Consider the following 16,465-nt stretch of genomic DNA (forward strand, 5'->3'; position numbering starts at 1 on the left):
CAGTCAGTCACTCAGTCACTCACTCAGTCAGTCACTCAGTCAGTCACTCAGTCACTCAGTCAGTCACTCAGTCACTCACTCAGTCACTCAGTCACTCAGTCACTCACTCACTCAGTCACTCACTCAGTCAGTCACTCAGTCAGTCACTCAGTCACTCAGTCAGTCACTCAGTCACTCACTCAGTCACTCAGTCAGTCACTCAGTCAGTCAGTCACTCAGTCAGTCACTCAGTCACTCAGTCAGTCACTCAGTCACTCACTCAGTCAGTCACTCAGTCAGTCACTCAGTCACTCAGTCAGTCACTCAGTCACTCAGTCAGTCACTCAGTCACTCACTCAGTCACTCACTCAGTCACTCACTCACTCAGTCACTCACTCAGTCAGTCACTCAGTCAGTCACTCAGTCACTCAGTCAGTCACTCAGTCACTCAGTCAGTCACTCAGTCAGTCACTCAGTCAGTCAGTCACTCAGTCAGTCACTCAGTCAGTCACTCAGTCACTCAGTCACTCACTCACTCAGTCACTCACTCAGTCAGTCACTCACTCAGTCACTCACTCACTCACTCACTCAGTCACTCACTCAGTCAGTCAGTCACTCAGTCACTCACTCACTCAGTCACTCACTCAGTCAGTCACTCAGTCAGTCACTCAGTCACTCAGTCAGTCACTCAGTCAGTCACTCAGTCACTCAGTCAGTCACTCAGTCAGTCACTCACTCAGTCAGTCACTCAGTCAGTCACTCAGTCAGTCACTCAGTCACTCAGTCAGTCACTCAGTCACTCACTCACTCAGTCACTCAGTCAGTCACTCAGTCAGTCACTCAGTCACTCAGTCAGTCACTCAGTCACTCACTCAGTCAGTCACTCAGTCACTCAGTCAGTCACTCAGTCAGTCACTCAGTCAGTCACTCAGTCACTCACTCACTCAGTCACTCACTCAGTCAGTCACTCAGTCAGTCACTCAGTCACTCAGTCAGTCACTCAGTCACTCACTCACTCACTCAGTCACTCACTCAGTCAGTCACTCAGTCAGTCACTCAGTCACTCAGTCAGTCACTCAGTCACTCACTCAGTCAGTCACTCAGTCAGTCACTCAGTCACTCAGTCAGTCACTCAGTCACTCAGTCAGTCACTCAGTCACTCACTCACTCAGTCACTCAGTCACTCACTCAGTCACTCACTCACTCACTCAGTCACTCACTCACTCACTCACTCAGTCACTCACTCAGTCACTCAGTCACTCACTCACTCACTCAGTCACTCACTCACTCAGTCACTCACTCACTCAGTCACTCACTCAGTCAGTCACTCAGTCAGTCACTCAGTCACTCAGTCAGTCACTCAGTCACTCAGTCAGTCACTCAGTCACTCACTCAGTCACTCAGTCACTCACTCACTCAGTCACTCACTCACTCACTCAGTCACTCACTCACTCACTCACTCAGTCACTCACTCAGTCACTCACTCAGTCAGTCACTCAGTCAGTCACTCAGTCACTCAGTCAGTCACTCAGTCAGTCACTCAGTCACTCAGTCAGTCACTCAGTCAGTCACTCACTCAGTCAGTCACTCAGTCAGTCACTCAGTCAGTCACTCAGTCACTCAGTCAGTCACTCAGTCACTCACTCACTCAGTCACTCACTCAGTCAGTCACTCAGTCAGTCACTCAGTCACTCAGTCAGTCACTCACTCAGTCAGTCACTCAGTCACTCAGTCAGTCAGTCACTCAGTCAGTCACTCAGTCACTCAGTCAGTCACTCAGTCACTCACTCACTCAGTCACTCACTCAGTCAGTCACTCAGTCAGTCACTCAGTCACTCAGTCAGTCACTCAGTCACTCACTCACTCACTCACTCAGTCAGTCACTCAGTCAGTCACTCAGTCACTCAGTCAGTCACTCAGTCACTCACTCAGTCAGTCACTCAGTCAGTCACTCAGTCACTCAGTCAGTCACTCAGTCACTCAGTCAGTCACTCAGTCACTCACTCACTCAGTCACTCACTCACTCACTCACTCAGTCACTCACTCACTCACTCAGTCACTCACTCACTCACTCAGTCACTCACTCAGTCACTCAGTCACTCACTCACTCACTCAGTCACTCAGTCACTCACTCACTCACTCAGTCACTCACTCACTCACTCAGTCACTCACTCACTCAGTCACTCACTCACTCAGTCACTCACTCACTCACTCAGTCAGTCACTCAGTCAGTCACTCACTCAGTCAGTCACTCAGTCAGTCACTCAGTCAGTCACTCAGTCACTCAGTCAGTCACTCAGTCACTCACTCACTCAGTCACTCACTCAGTCAGTCACTCAGTCAGTCACTCAGTCACTCAGTCAGTCACTCAGTCACTCACTCAGTCAGTCACTCAGTCACTCAGTCAGTCAGTCACTCAGTCAGTCACTCAGTCACTCAGTCAGTCACTCAGTCACTCACTCACTCAGTCACTCACTCAGTCAGTCACTCAGTCAGTCACTCAGTCAGTCACTCAGTCACTCACTCACTCACTCAGTCACTCACTCAGTCAGTCACTCAGTCAGTCACTCAGTCACTCAGTCAGTCACTCAGTCACTCACTCAGTCAGTCACTCAGTCAGTCACTCAGTCACTCAGTCAGTCACTCAGTCACTCAGTCAGTCACTCAGTCACTCACTCACTCAGTCACTCAGTCACTCACTCACTCAGTCACTCACTCACTCACTCAGTCACTCACTCACTCACTCAGTCACTCACTCAGTCACTCAGTCACTCACTCACTCACTCAGTCACTCAGTCACTCACTCACTCACTCAGTCACTCACTCACTCACTCAGTCACTCACTCACTCAGTCACTCACTCACTCAGTCACTCACTCACTCACTCAGTCAGTCACTCACTCACTCAGTCACTCACCACGCTCAGTTAGTCAGTCACTCGCGGCAGTGGCGGTGGTGGTGTTGATGTTGTTATTGTTGTTATTGTTGTTGTTGTTGATGTTGTTATTGTTGTTGTTGATGTTATTGTTGTTGTTATTGTTGTTGATGTGGTTGTTGTTGATGTTGTTGTGGTTGTTGTTGTTGATGTTGTTGATGTTGTTGATGTTGTTGATGTTGTTGATGTTGTTGTTGATGTGGTTATTGTTGTTGTGGTTGTTGTTGATGTTGTTATTGTTGTTGTTGATGTTATTGTTGTTGTTATTGTTGTTGATGTGGTTGTTGTTGATGTTGTTGTTGTGGTTGTTGTTGTTGATGTTGTTGATGTTGTTGATGTGGTTGTTGTTGATGTTGTTGTTGTGGTTGTTGTTGTTGATGTTGTTGATGTTGTTGATGTTGTTGATGTTGTTGATGTTGTTGATGTGGTTGTTGTTGTTGATGTTGTTGATGTTGTTGATGTTGTTGATGTTGTTGATGTTGTTGATGTTGTTGATGTTGTTGATGTTGTTGTTGTGGTTGTTGTTGTTGATGTTGTTGATGTTGTTGATGTTGTTGATGTTGTTGATGTTGTTGTGTCTGCAGGCGGCGTGGGGCAGCCCCAGCAGTGCTGTGCACGTGACGCTGCGCTGGCCTATCACAGCCTCCACCAACTCTACCTCACAGGTGGGTGGGGGGGGGCGGAGCTCATGAATATTCATGAAGAGGGCGGGGCCCATGAATATTCATGAAGAGGGCGGGGCTCATGAATATTCATGAAGAGGGCGGGGCTCATGGATATTCATGAAGAGGGCGGGGCTCATGAATATTCATGAAGAGGGCGGGGCTCATGGATATTCATGAAGAGGGCGGGGCTCATGGATATTCATGAAGAGGGCGGAGCTCATGGATATTCATGAAGAGGGCGGAGCTCATGAATATTCATTAGGGGGCGGAGCTCATGAATATTCATTAGGGGGCGGGGCTCATGGATATTCATGAAGAGGGCGGGGCTCATGGATATTCATGAAGAGGGCGGAGCTCATGAATATTCATTAGGGGGCGGGGCTCATGAATATTCATTGGGGGGCGGGGCTCATGAATATTCATGAAGAGGGCGGGGCTCATGGATATTCATTGGGGGGCGGGGCTCATGAATATTCATGAAGAGGGCGGGGCTCATGGATATTCATGAAGAGGGCGGGGCTCATGAATATTCATGAAGAGGGCGGGGCTCATGGATATTCATGAAGAGGGCGGGGCTCATGGATATTCATGAAGAGGGCGGGGCTCATGAATATTCATTAGGGGGCGGGGCTCATGAATATTCATGAAGAGGGCGGGGCTCATGGATATTCATGAAGAGGGCGGGGCTCATGGATATTCATTAGGGGGCGGGGCTCATGGATATTCATGAAGAGGGCGGGGCCCATGAATATTCATGAAGAGGGCGGGGCTCATGAATATTCATGAAGAGGGCGGGGCTCATGGATATTCATGAAGAGGGCGGGGCTCATGGATATTCATGAAGAGGGCGGGGCTCATGGATATTCATGAAGAGGGCGGAGCTCATGAATATTCATTAGGGGGCGGAGCTCATGAATATTCATTAGGGGGCGGGGCTCATGGATATTCATGAAGAGGGCGGGGCTCATGGATATTCATGAAGAGGGCGGAGCTCATGAATATTCATTAGGGGGCGGGGCTCATGAATATTCATTGGGGGGCGGGGCTCATGAATATTCATGAAGAGGGCGGGGCTCATGGATATTCATTGGGGGGCGGGGCTCATGAATATTCATGAAGAGGGCGGGGCTCATGGATATTCATGAAGAGGGCGGGGCTCATGAATATTCATGAAGAGGGCGGGGCTCATGGATATTCATGAAGAGGGCGGGGCTCATGGATATTCATTAGGGGGCGGGGCTCATGAATATTCATGAAGAGGGCGAGGCTCATGGATATTCATGAAGAGGGCGGGGCTCATGGATATTCATTAGGGGGCGGGGCTCATGGATATTCATGAAGAGGGCGGGGCTCATGAATATTCATGAAGAGGGCGGGGCTCATGGATATTCATTGGGGGGCGGGGCTCATGAATATTCATGAAGAGGGCGGGGCTCATGGATATTCATTAGGGGGCGGGGCTCATGGATATTCATTAGGGGGCGGGGCTCATGGATATTCATGAAGAGGGCGGGGCTCATGGATATTCATTAGGGGGCGGGGCTCATGAATATTCATGAAGAGGGCGGGGCTCATGGATATTCATTAGGGGGCGGGGCTCATGAATATTCATGAAGAGGGCGGGGCTCATGGATATTCATGAAGAGGGCGGGGCTCATGAATATTCATGAAGAGGGCGGGGCTCATGGATATTCATTGGGGGGCGGGGCTCATGAATATTCATGAAGAGGGCGGGGCTCATGAATATTCATGAAGAGGGCGGGGCTCATGGATATTCATTGGGGGGCGGGGCTCATGGATATTCATGAAGAGGGCGGGGCTCATGAATATTCATGAAGAGGGCGGGGCTCATGAATATTCATGAAGAGGGCGGGGCTCATGGATATTCATGAAGAGGGCGGGGCTCATGAATATTCATGAAGAGGGCGGGGCTCATGGATATTCATTGGGGGGCGGGGCTCATGAATATTCATGAAGAGGGCGGGGCTCATGGATATTCATTAGGGGGCGGGGCTCATGGATATTCATGAAGAGGGCGGGGCTCATGGATATTCATTAGGGGGCGGGGCTCATGAATATTCATGAAGAGGGCGGGGCTCATGGATATTCATGAAGAGGGCGGGGCTCATGGATATTCATTAGGGGGCGGGGCTCATGAATATTCATGAAGAGGGCGGGGCTCATGGATATTCATGAAGAGGGCGGGGCTCATGAATATTCATGAAGAGGGCGGGGCTCATGGATATTCATTGGGGGGCGGGGCTCATGAATATTCATGAAGAGGGCGGGGCTCATGGATATTCATTGGGGGGCGGGGCTCATGAATATTCATGAAGAGGGCGGGGCTCATGAATATTCATGAAGAGGGCGGGGCTCATGGATATTCATTGGGGGGCGGGGCTCATGGATATTCATGAAGAGGGCGGGGCTCATGGATATTCATGAAGAGGGCGGGGCTCATGGATATTCATGAAGAGGGCGGAGCTCATGGATATTCATTGGGGGGCGGGGCTCATGGATATTCATGAAGAGGGCGGGGCTCATGAATATTCATTAGGGGGCGGGGCTCATGGATATTCATTGGGGGGCGGGGCTCATGGATATTCATGAAGAGGGCGGGGCTCATGGATATTCATGAAGAGGGCGGGGCTCATGGATATTCATGAAGAGGGCGGGGCTCATGAATATTCATGAAGAGGGCGGGGCTCATGGATATTCATTGGGGGGCGGGGCTCATGGATATTCATGAAGAGGGCGGGGCTCATGAATATTCATTAGGGGGCGGGGCTCATGGATATTCATGAAGAGGGCGGGGCTCATGAATATTCATGAAGAGGGCGGGGCTCATGGATATTCATGAAGAGGGCGGGGCTCATGAATATTCATGAAGAGGGCGGGGCTCATGGATATTCATTGGGGGGCGGGGCTCATGGATATTCATGAAGAGGGCGGGGCTCATGAATATTCATTAGGGGGCGGGGCTCATGGATATTCATGAAGAGGGCGGGGCTCATGAATATTCATGAAGAGGGCGGGGCTCTGTGTCTCACTGTGCCTGTGTCTTTGTGTGTGTCTGTGTGTCTCACTGTGCCTGTGTCTTTGTGTGTGTCTGTGTGTCTCACTGTGCCTGTGTCTTTGTGTGTGTCTGTGTGTCTCACTGTGCCTGTGTCTTTGTGTGTGTCTGTGTGTCTCACTGTGCCTGTGTCTTTGTGTGTGTCTGTGTGTCTCACTGTGCCTGTGTCTTTGTGTGTGTCTGTGTGTCTCACTGTGCCTGTGTCTCTGTGTCTCTGTGTGTCTCACTGTGTCTGTGTCTCTGTGTGTCTCTGTGTGTCTCACTGTGTCTGTGTCTCTGTGTGTCTCTGTGTGTCTCTGTGTGTCTCACTGTGTCTGTGTCTCTGTGTGTCTCTGTGTGTCTCTGTGTGTCTCTGTGTGTCTCACTGTGTCTGTGTCTCTGTGTGTCTCTGTGTGTCTTTGTGTGTGTCTGTGTGTCTCACTGTGCCTGTGTCTCTGTGTGTCTCTGTGTGTCTCACTGTGTCTGTGTCTCTGTGTGTCTCTGTGTGTCTCACTGTCTCTGTGTCTCTGTGTGTCTCTGTGTGTCTCACTGTGTCTGTGTCTCTGTGTGTCTCTGTGTGTCTCACTGTGTCTCTGTGTGTCTCTGTGTGTCTGTGTCTCTGTGTGTCTCACTGTGCCTGTGTCTCTGTGTGTCTCTGTGTGTCTCACTGTGCCTGTGTCTCTGTGTGTCTCTGTGTGTCTCACTGTGTCTGTGTCTCTGTGTGTCTCTGTGTGTCTCACTGTGCCTGTGTCTCTGTGTGTCTCTGTGTGTCTCTGTGTGTCTCTGTGTGTCTCACTGTGTCTGTGTCTCTGTGTGTCTCTGTGTGTCTCTGTGTGTCTCACTGTGTCTGTGTCTCTGTGTGTCTCTGTGTGTCTCACTGTGTCTGTGTCTCTGTGTGTCTCTGTGTGTCTCACTGTGTCTGTGTCTCTGTGTGTCTCTGTGTGTCTCACTGTGTCTGTGTCTCTGTGTGTCTCTGTGTGTCTCACTGTGTCTGTGTCTCTGTGTCTGTGTCTCTGTGTGTCTCTGTGTGTCTCTGTGTGTGTCTCTGTGTGTCTCTGTGTGTCTCTGTGTGTGTCTCTGTGTGTCTCACTGTGCCTGTGTCTCTGTGTGTCTCTGTGTGTGTCTCTGTGTGTCTCTGTGTGTCTCTGTGTGTCTCTGTGTGTGTCTCTGTGTGTCTCTGTGTGTCTCACTGTGTGTCTCACTGTGTCTGTGTCTCTGTGTGTCTCTGTGTGTCTCACTGTGTGTCTCTGTGTGTCTCACTGTGTCTGTGTCTCTGTGTGTCTCTGTGTGTCTCACTGTGTGTCTCTGTGTGTCTCACTGTGTGTCTCTGTGTGTCTCACTGTGTCTGTGTCTCTGTGTGTCTCTGTGTGTCTCACTGTGTCTCACTGTGTGTCTCACTGTGTCTGTGTCTCTGTGTGTCTCTGTGTGTCTCACTGTGTGTCTCTGTGTGTCTCACTGTGTCTGTGTCTCTGTGTGTCTCTGTGTGTCTCTGTGTGTCTCACTGTGTGTCTCTGTGTGTCTCACTGTGTCTGTGTCTCTGTGTGTCTCTGTGTGTCTCACTGTGTCTGTGTCTCTGTGTGTCTCTGTGTGTCTCACTGTGTCTGTGTCTCTGTGTGTCTCTGTGTGTCTCTGTGTGTCTCACTGTGTCTGTGTCTCTGTGTGTCTCTGTGTGTCTCACTGTGTCTGTGTCTCTGTGTCTGTGTCTCTGTGTGTCTCACTGTGTCTGTGTCTCTGTGTGTCTCTGTGTGTCTCTGTGTGTGTCTCTGTGTGTCTCTGTGTGTCTCTGTGTGTGTCTCTGTGTGTCTCACTGTGCCTGTGTCTCTGTGTGTCTCTGTGTGTGTCTCTGTGTGTCTCTGTGTGTCTCTGTGTGTCTCTGTGTGTGTCTCTGTGTGTCTCTGTGTGTCTCACTGTGTGTCTCACTGTGTCTGTGTCTCTGTGTGTCTCTGTGTGTCTCACTGTGTGTCTCTGTGTGTCTCACTGTGTCTGTGTCTCTGTGTGTCTCTGTGTGTCTCACTGTGTGTCTCTGTGTGTCTCACTGTGTGTCTCTGTGTGTCTCACTGTGTCTGTGTCTCTGTGTGTCTCTGTGTGTCTCACTGTGTCTCACTGTGTGTCTCACTGTGTCTGTGTCTCTGTGTGTCTCTGTGTGTCTCACTGTGTGTCTCTGTGTGTCTCACTGTGTCTGTGTCTCTGTGTGTCTCTGTGTGTCTCTGTGTGTCTCACTGTGTGTCTCTGTGTGTCTCACTGTGTCTGTGTCTCTGTGTGTCTCTGTGTGTCTCACTGTGTCTGTGTCTCTGTGTGTCTCTGTGTGTCTCACTGTGTCTGTGTCTCTGTGTGTCTCTGTGTGTCTCTGTGTGTCTCACTGTGTCTGTGTCTCTGTGTGTCTCTGTGTGTCTCACTGTGTCTGTGTCTCTGTGTCTGTGTCTCTGTGTGTCTCACTGTGTCTGTGTCTCTGTGTGTCTCTGTGTGTCTCTGTGTGTGTCTCTGTGTGTCTCTGTGTGTCTCTGTGTGTGTCTCTGTGTGTCTCACTGTGTGTCTCACTGTGCCTGTGTCTCTGTGTGTCTCTGTGTGTGTCTCTGTGTGTCTCTGTGTGTCTCTGTGGGTCTCTGTGGGTCTCTGTGTGTCTCACTGTGTGTCTCACTGTGTCTGTGTCTCTGTGTGTCTCTGTGTGTCTCTGTGTGTCTCACTGTGTGTCTCACTGTGTCTGTGTCTCTGTGTGTCTCTGTGTGTCTCACTGTGTGTCTCTGTGTGTCTCACTGTGTCTGTGTCTCTGTGTGTCTCTGTGTGTCTCTGTGTGTCTCACTGTGTCTGTGTCTCTGTGTGTCTCTGTGTGTCTGTGTCTCTGTGTGTCTCTGTGTGTGTCTCTGTGTGTGTCTCTGTGTGTCTCTGTGTGTCTCTGTGTGTCTCACTGTGCCTGTGTCTCTGTGTGTCTCACTGTGTCTGTGTCTCTGTGTGTCTCTGTGTGTCTCACTGTGTCTGTGTCTCTGTGTGTCTCTGTGTGTCTCACTGTGTCTGTGTCTCTGTGTGTCTCTGTGTGTCTCTGTGTGTCTCACTGTGTCTGTGTCTCTGTGTGTCTCTGTGTGTCTCACTGTGTCTGTGTCTCTGTGTCTGTGTCTCTGTGTGTCTCACTGTGTCTGTGTCTCTGTGTGTCTCTGTGTGTCTCTGTGTGTGTCTCTGTGTGTCTCTGTGTGTCTCTGTGTGTCTCTGTGTGTCTCACTGTGTCTGTGTCTCTGTGTCTGTGTCTCTGTGTGTCTCACTGTGTCTGTGTCTCTGTGTGTCTCTGTGTGTCTCTGTGTGTCTCACTGTGTGTCTCACTGTGTCTGTGTCTCTGTGTGTCTCTGTGTGTCTCACTGTGTGTCTCTGTGTGTCTCACTGTGTCTGTGTCTCTGTGTGTCTCTGTGTGTCTCTGTGTGTCTCACTGTGTCTGTGTCTCTGTGTGTCTCTGTGTGTCTGTGTCTCTGTGTGTCTCTGTGTGTGTCTCTGTGTGTGTCTCTGTGTGTCTCTGTGTGTCTCTGTGTGTCTCACTGTGCCTGTGTCTCTGTGTGTCTCACTGTGTCTGTGTCTCTGTGTGTCTCTGTGTGTCTCACTGTGTCTGTGTCTCTGTGTGTCTCTGTGTGTCTCACTGTGTCTGTGTCTCTGTGTGTCTCTGTGTGTCTCTGTGTGTCTCACTGTGTCTGTGTCTCTGTGTGTCTCTGTGTGTCTCACTGTGTCTGTGTCTCTGTGTCTGTGTCTCTGTGTGTCTCACTGTGTCTGTGTCTCTGTGTGTCTCTGTGTGTCTCTGTGTGTGTCTCTGTGTGTCTCTGTGTGTCTCTGTGTGTGTCTCTGTGTGTCTCACTGTGTGTCTCACTTTGCCTGTGTCTCTGTGTGTCTCTGTGTGTCTCTGTGTGTCTCTGTGTGTCTCTGTGTGTCTCTGTGGGTCTCTGTGTGTCTCACTGTGTGTCTCACTGTGTCTGTGTCTCTGTGTGTCTCTGTGTGTCTCTGTGTGTCTCACTGTGTGTCTCACTGTGTCTGTGTCTCTGTGTGTCTCTGTGTGTCTCACTGTGTGTCTCTGTGTGTCTCACTGTGTCTGTGTCTCTGTGTGTCTCTGTGTGTCTCTGTGTGTCTCACTGTGTCTGTGTCTCTGTGTGTCTCTGTGTGTCTGTGTCTCTGTGTGTCTCTGTGTGTGTCTCTGTGTGTGTCTCTGTGTGTCTCTGTGTGTCTCTGTGTGTCTCACTGTGCCTGTGTCTCTGTGTGTCTCACTGTGTCTGTGTCTCTGTGTGTCTCTGTGTGTGTCTCTGTGTGTGTCTCTGTGTGTCTCTGTGTGTCTCTGTGTGTCTCACTGTGTCTGTGTCTCTGTGTGTCTCTGTGTGTCTCACTGTGTCTGTGTCTCTGTGTGTCTCACTGTGTGTCTCACTGTGTCTGTGTCTCTGTGTGTCTCTGTGTGTCTCTGTGTGTCTCACTGTGTCTGTGTCTCTGTGTGTCTCTCTGTGTCTCTCTGTGTCTCACTGTGTCTCTCTGTGTCTCTCTGTGTCTCTCTGTGTCTCTCTGTGTCTCACTGTGTCTCTCTGTGTCTCTCTGTGTCTCTCTGTGTCTCTCTGTGTCTCTCTGTGTCTCTCTGTGTCTCACTGTGTCTCTCTGTGTCTCTCTGTGTCTCTCTGTGTCTCTCTGTGTCTCTCTGTGTCTCACTGTGTCTCTCTGTGTCTCTCTGTGTCTCACTGTGTCTCTCTGTGTCTCTCTGTGTCTCTCTGTGTGTCTCACTGTGTCTCACTGTGTCTCTGTGTCTCACTGTGTCTCTCTGTGTCTCTCTGTGTCTCACTGTGTCTCTGTGTGTCTCTCTGTGTCTCACTGTGTCTCACTGTGTCTCTCTGTGTCTCTCTGTGTCTCTCTGTGTCTCTCTGTGTCTCACTGTGTCTCACTGTGTCTCTCTGTGTGTCTCTCTGTGTCTCTCTGTGTCTCTCTGTGTCTCACTGTGTCTCTCTGTGTCTCTCTGTGTCTCTGTGTGTGTCTCTGTGTCTCTCTGTGTCTCTCTGTGTCTCTCTGTGTCTCACTGTGTCTCTCTGTGTCTCTCTGTGTCTCTCTGTGTCTCACTGTGTCTCTCTGTGTCTCTGTGTGTCTCTGTGTGTCTCTCTGTGTCTCTGTGTGTCTCTCTGTGTCTCTCTGTGTGTCTCTCTGTGTCTCACTGTGTCTCTCTGTGTCTCTCTGTGTCTCTCTGTGTCTCACTGTGTCTCACTGTGTCTCTCTGTGTCTCTCTGTGTCTCTCTGTGTCTCACTGTGTCTCTCTGTGTCTCTCTGTGTCTCTCTGTGTCTCTCTGTGTCTCTCTGTGTCTCTCTGTGTCTCTCTGTGTCTCTCTGTGTCTCACTGTGTCTCTCTGTGTCTCTCTGTGTCTCTCTGTGTCTCTCTGTGTCTCTCTGTGTCTCACTGTGTCTCTCTGTGTCTCTCTGTTTCTCTCTGTGTCTCTCTGTGTCTCACTGTGTCTCTCTGTGTCTCTCTGTGTCTCACTGTTTCTCTCTGTGTCTCTCTGTGTCTCACTGTGTCTCTCTGTGTCTCTCTGTGTCTCTCTGTGTCTCACTGTGTCTCTCTGTGTTTCTCTGTGTCTCTCTGTGTCTCACTGTGTCTCTCTGTGTCTCTCTGTGTCTCTCTGTGTCTCACTGTGTCTCTCTGTGTCTCACTGTGTCTAACTGTGTATCTCTGTGTCTCACTGTGTCTCTCTGTGTCTCTCTGTGTCTCTCTGTGTCTCTCTGTGTGTCTCTCTCTGTCTCTCTGTGTCTCACTGTGTCTCTCTGTGTCTCTCTGTGTCTCTCTGTGTGTCTCTCTCTGTCTCACTGTGTCTCTCTGTGTCTCTCTGTGTCTCTCTGTGTCTCTCTGTGTGTCTCTCTCTGTCTCACTGTGTCTCACTGTGTCTCTCTGTGTCTCACTGTGTCTCTCTGTGTCTCTCTGTGTCTCTCTGTGTCTCTCTGTGTGTCTCTCTCTGTCTCACTGTGTCTCACTGTGTCTCTCTGTGTCTCTCTGTGTCTCTCTGTGTCTCTCTGTGTCTCTCTGTGTGTCTCTCTGTGTCTCTCTGTGTCTCTCTGTGTCTCACTGTGTCTCACTGTGTCTCTCTGTGTCTCTCTGTGTCTCTCACTGTGTCTCACTGTGTCTCACTGTGTCTCTCTGTGTCTCTCTGTGTCTCTCACTGTGTCTCACTGTGTCTCACTGTGTCTCTCTGTGTCTCTCTGTGTCTCTCTGTGTCTCTCTGTGTCTCTCTGTGTCTCACTGTGTCTCTCTGTGTGTCTCTCTGTGTCTCTCTGTGTCTCTCTGTGTCTCACTGTGTCTCACTGTGTCTCTCTGTGTCTCTCTGTGTCTCTCTGTGTCTCTCTGTGTCTCTCTGTGTCTCTCTGTGTGTCTGTGTGTCTCTCTGTGTCTCTCTGTGTCTCACTGTGTCTAACTGTGTCTCTCTGTGTCTCTCTGTGTCTCACTGTGTCTCTCTGTGTCTCACTGTGTCTCTCTGTGTCTCTCTGTGTCTCACTGTGTCTCTCTGTGTCTCTCTGTGTCTCACTGTGTCTAACTGTGTCTCTCTGTGTCTCTTTGTGTCTCTCTGTGTCTCTCTGTGTCTCTCTGTGTCTCACTGTGTCTCACTGTGTCTCTCTGTGTCTCTCTGTGTCTCTCTGTGTCTCTGTGTGTCTCACTGTGTCTCTCTGTGTCTCTCTGTGTCTCTCTGTGTCTCTCTGTGTCTCTCTGTGTCTCTCTGTGTCTCTCTGTGTCTCACTGTGTCTCTCTGTGTCTCTCTGTGTCTCTCTGTGTCTCTCTGTGTCTCTCTGTGTCTCTGTGTGTCTCACTGTGTCTCTCTGTGTCTCTCTGTGTCTCTCTGTGTCTCACTGTGTCTCTGTGTGTCTCTCTGTGTCTCTCTGTGTCTCACTGTGTCTCTCTGTGTCTCTGTGTGTCTCACTGTGTCTCTCTGTGTCTCTCTGTGTCTCACTGTGTCTCTCTGTGTCTCTCTGTGTCTCACTGTGTCTCTCTGTGTCTCTCTGTGTCTCACTGTGTCTCTCTGTGTCTCTCTGTGTCTCTCTGTGTCTCTCTGTGTCTCTCTGTGTCTCTCTGTGTCTCTCTGTGTCTCACTGTGTCTCTCTGTGTGTCTCTCTCTGTCTCACTGTGTCTCTGTGTGTCTCACTGTCTCTGTCTCTCTGTGTCTCACTGTGTCTCACTGTGTCTCACTGTGTGTCTCTCTCACTGTGTCTCACTGTGTCTCACTGTGTCTCTCTGTGTCTCACTGTGTCTCTCTGTGTCTCTCTGTGTCTCTCTGTGTCTCTCTGTGTCTCTCTGTGTCTCACTGTGTCTCTCTGTGTGTCTCTCTCTGTCTCACTGTGTCTCTGTGTGTATCACTGTGTCACTGTGTCTCACTGTCTCTGTCTCTCTGTGTCTCACTGTGTCTCACTGTGTGTCTCTCTCACTGTGTCTCACTGTGTCTCACTGTGTCTCACTGTGTCTCTGTGTGTCTCTCTGTGTGTCTCTCACTGTGTCTCACTGTGTCTCACTGTGTCTCACTGTGTCTCACTGTGTCTCTGTGTGTCTCTGTCTATCTATCTCAGGTTGTCTACGAGGTGGTAGGGGTGAGCGCACCTTCCTGTGTCTCTCTGTGTCTCTCTCACTGTGTCTCTGTGTCTCACTGTGTCTCACTGTGTCTCTGTCTGTGTCTATCTACCAGGTTGTCTACGTGGAGGAAGGGGTGAGCGCACCTTCCTGTGTCTGTCTCTCTCTCTGTGTGTCTCTGTGTCTCTCTGTGTCTCTCTGTGTCTCACTGTGTCTCTCTGTGTCTCTGTGTCTGTGTCTATCTCACAGGTTGTCTGCGTGGTGGAAGGGGTGAGCGCACCTTCCTGTGTCTGTCTGTCTCTCTCTGTGTCTCTGTGTCTCACTGTGTCTGTGTCTATCTACCAGGTTGTCTGCGTGGTGGAAGGGGTGAGCGCACCTTCCTGTGTCTGTCTGTCTCACTGTGTCTCTCTGTGTGTCTATCTACCAGGTTGTCTACGTGGTGGAAGGGGTGAGCCCACCTTCCTGTGTCTGTCTGTCTCTCTGTGTCTCTGTGTCTGTGTCTATCTCACAGGTTGTCTGCGTGGTGGTAGGGGTGAGCGCACCTTCCTGTGTCTGTCTGTCTCTCTGTGTCTCTGTGTCTGTGTCTATCTCACAGGTTGTCTGCGTGGTGGAAGGGGTGAGCGCACCTTCCTGTGTCTGTCTGTCTCTCTGTCTCTGTGTCTGTGTCTATCTCACAGGTTGTCTACGTGGTGGAAGGGGTGAGCGCACCTTCCTGTGTCTGTCTCTCTGTGTCTCTCTGTGTGTCTATCTACCAGGTTGTCTGCGTGGTGGTAGGGGTGAGCGCACCTTCCTGTGTCTGTCTCTCTCTCTGTGTCTCTCTGTGTGTCTATCTACCAGGTTGTCTGCGTGGTGGTAGGGGTGAGCGCACCTTCCTGTGTCTGTCTCTCTCTCTGTGTCTCTCTGTGTGTCTATCTACCAGGTTGTCTGCGTGGTGGTAGGGGTGAGCGCACCTTCCTGTGTCTGTCTCTCTGTGTCTCTCTGTGTGTCTATCTACCAGGTTGTCTGCGTGGTGGTAGGGGTGAGCGCACCTTCCTGTGTCTGTCTCTCTGTGTCTCTCTGTGTGTCTATCTACCAGGTTGTCTACGTGGTGGAAGGTGTGAGCGCACCTTCCTGTGTCTGTCTGTCTCTCTGTGTCTCTCTGTGTGTCTATCTACCAGGTTGTCTACGTGGTGGAAGGGGTGAGCGCACCTTCCTGTGTCTGTCTGCGCTCGCCATGGAGGAGCAGGCCGGAGGCTCCATGCCCAGCGGGCAGCGAGCCTCCATCTTCATGTGCAGCGCCATGGAAGCCGCTCGCTCAGCCAGCCTGCCGGGAAGACTCACAGCGGTGGGTGGGTGGTGGGTGGGTGGGTGGTGGGTGGGTGGGTGGTGGGTGGTGGGTGAGTGGGTGGGTGGGTGAGTGGGTGGGTGGGTGAGTGGGTGGTGGGTGGGTGAGTGGGTGGGTGGGTGAGTGAGTGGGTGAGTGGGTGGGTGAGTGGGTGGGTGGGTGAGTGGGTGAGTGAGTGGGTGGGTGAGTGGGTGGGTGAGTGGGTGAGTGGGTGAGTGGGTGGGTGGGTGGGTGGGTGGGTGAGTGAGTGGGTGGGTGGGTGGGTGGGTGAGTGAGTGGGTGGGTGGGTGGGTGAGTGAGTGGGTGGGTGGGTGAGTGAGTGGGTGGGTGAGTGGGTGGGTGGGTGGGTGGGTGGTGGGTGAGTGGGTGGGTGGGTGGGTGAGTGGGTGAGTGGGTGGGTGGGTGGGTGGGTGAGTGGGTGGGTGGGTGGGTGGGTGAGTGGGTGGGTGGGTGAGTGGGTGGGTGGGTGAGTGGGTGGGTGGGTGAGTGGGTGAGTGGGAGGGTGGGTGAGTGAGTGAGTGGGTGGGTGAGTGGGTGAGTGGGTGGGTGAGTGGGTGGGTGGGTGAGTGGGTGAGTGAGTGAGTGGGTGGGTGGGTGGGTGGGTGAGTGGGTGGGTGGGTGGGTGAGTGGGTGAGTGGGTGGGTGAGTGGGTGGGTGGGTGGGTGAGTGGGTGAGTGGGTGGGTGAGTGGGTGGGTGGGTGGGTGAGTGGGTGGGTGGGTGGGTGGGTGAGTGAGTGAGTGGGTGGGTGGGTGGGTGAGTGGGTGGGTGAGTGGGTGGGTGGGTGGGTGGGTGGGTGAGTGGGTGGGTGGGTGGGTGGGTGAGTGGGTGGGTGGGTGGGTGGGTGGGTGGGTGGGTGGGTGAGTGAGTGAGTGGGTGGGTGGGTGGGTGAGTGGGTGGGTGGGTGAGTGGGTGAGTGGGTGGTGGGTGGGTGGGTGAGTGGGTGGGTGGGTGGGTGAGTGGGTGGGTG

General features: G+C 51.7%; 1 long non-coding RNA gene across 1 annotated transcript in view; it reads left to right on the forward strand.

Moving 5' to 3' along the window:
• Positions 1-15,465, forward strand: part of LOC144955126 (uncharacterized) — a 16,871-nt gene extending 1,406 nt beyond the window's left edge. Inside the window, exons 2-3 of the long non-coding RNA XR_013641513.1 lie at positions 3,498-3,578; positions 15,331-15,465. This is a non-coding gene — a long non-coding RNA (uncharacterized LOC144955126). The remainder of the gene's footprint in view (positions 1-3,497; positions 3,579-15,330) is intronic.
• The last annotated feature ends 1,000 nt before the right edge of the window (positions 15,466-16,465 follow it).

Source organism: Lampetra fluviatilis, unplaced genomic scaffold, assembly GCF_964198595.1.
Source record: "Lampetra fluviatilis unplaced genomic scaffold, kcLamFluv1.1 SCAFFOLD_1043, whole genome shotgun sequence".
Classification (NCBI taxonomy): domain Eukaryota; kingdom Metazoa; phylum Chordata; class Hyperoartia; order Petromyzontiformes; family Petromyzontidae; genus Lampetra; species Lampetra fluviatilis.